This window comes from Bos indicus, chromosome 10, assembly GCF_029378745.1.
Source record: "Bos indicus isolate NIAB-ARS_2022 breed Sahiwal x Tharparkar chromosome 10, NIAB-ARS_B.indTharparkar_mat_pri_1.0, whole genome shotgun sequence".
NCBI classification, from domain to species: domain Eukaryota; kingdom Metazoa; phylum Chordata; class Mammalia; order Artiodactyla; family Bovidae; genus Bos; species Bos indicus.
Window position 1 is genome coordinate 69136464 of NC_091769.1, and position 1788 is coordinate 69138251.

A 1788-nucleotide genomic window follows, 5' to 3' on the forward strand; every position below is an offset into this window, starting at 1 on the left:
TGATTTTTTTCATTTGTCAAGGGGGTTATTAATAAGTGCCACCGATGGGGTTAGAACGTTCTCTGGTGTTTGCTTTAGGGGAACAAGGGGATTGTCGGAAATCCTAGCCAAACTGAACCATAATTAGAGAGAAAATGTTAGCAATTAGAACTATACATTAGGCTTTAATTTACTACCATGGAAAAGTCAAGGGTGGCATTTTTATTCCGTTTTTAGGTGCAGCCAGATGGATTGCTCATTATAGGATAATTTCCGCCGACCCTCTGCATTTCCCAGGGTAACAAAGCAACCGAGGGCATAGTGCAGCCAGCGGTGAAGATTTTATTTTTTTGTCAGCATGGCAAGTTAGAATGGGAGGTTGAGCAGTTATCAGTTTCCTATGCAGTCATTGACATTACTGGGGATCTTTCTACACTTGGAATAATTCTCGGCCAAGAAAACAGTTTGGGAATACAAACACATTAATATAATTTACTTTTTTATCCTTGCCTAAGTATGTCTATAGACATATAGGAAAAATCAAAAGTGGAAGCACTAAAAGGAGAATTTTTTAATGTGAAGATGATTAAAATGTGTCAGTGTGACACATTAAAGATCAAAGAATGAGGAATATTTCTCATGAATTCCATACTGTACCAGATTCTAGCTAAGGTTCTCCATGATTTTTATGGAAAACATCAATGGGAAAACCCCACACTTTTGTCAATTGAAAATGCGACAGTTCTATAGCAATGGGACAGAAAGTGGTTTTCTTTCTTATAAAAATGCGTAGTATGTAAACAAAATGAAATATTACCAAACTCTTAATTTCTGAATGTTTAGATGGCAGAAGCTTATTCACACTTGTCATCTTTGATAAGCTACCTTTTACAGGGAATCTTTGTAGGAGAGGAAGAAGAATTCATGGAAGAAAATTTAGAGTAAGGGCTTAACAAATATCTCCCCCCCCCCCACCCCCCCATTCATTACAAGAGACAGACTTTTAACTTTTTCTCACTACTTGAAACAGTTTCACCTTAATGACCCCAGGGAAGTTCCAGGGTCACCAGTTTTTTTAACTTAAACAGGATAGTATTTTATGTCATCAGTTTTGAAACCCCTATTCTGACCCCAGTCTGACATTCTTTTCCTTTCTCTTTTCTTTCATTTCTACTGAACCTGTTCTTTGTTCTTCATTAAGGACTCCATTCTCTCTCTCCTTTTCCCCCTTACTTCCTTCTCTCCACAATTACTATTTTTTAAAGATACATTCATGTTATTTTATTATTATTTTTTAATTTGGCCATACCGCACATCTTGCAGGATCTTAGTTCCCCCACCAGGGACAGAACCTGGGGCCCAGCCGTGAAAGCACCAAGTTGTAACCAGTGGGCAGCCAGGGAATTCCCCGCAATTACTTATTGAGTAAGAGCTTATTTTGTGTCAGATACAGCCTTTGGAGATGCTTGCTGCCTAGAAGCTTGCTGTCTGGTGCAGGCATGTTCAGCAGGTTTCACACTGTATATCCACTCTAAGCAACTGGGACTGGATCTCTGGGATACTGAATTGAGGAGGGTTCTGGGCTCATGTCTAGGTTTGGTAAGAAAGAGTGCCAGGATCAATTAATGATCTGCTAATGACTCAGGGACAGATGGCACGTGTGTCCTGCCCTTGCCAAACCCAAATCTGAGAAAGCCAAAGCTTTTCCCAGATACATTTTTTTTCTCAGTCTAATTTCCAAGTTGAGAGCTTTAAAGAATCCTTTAATTCTGGTATACTTCATTTCCTCCTTATGTCTTCACCAAGTAC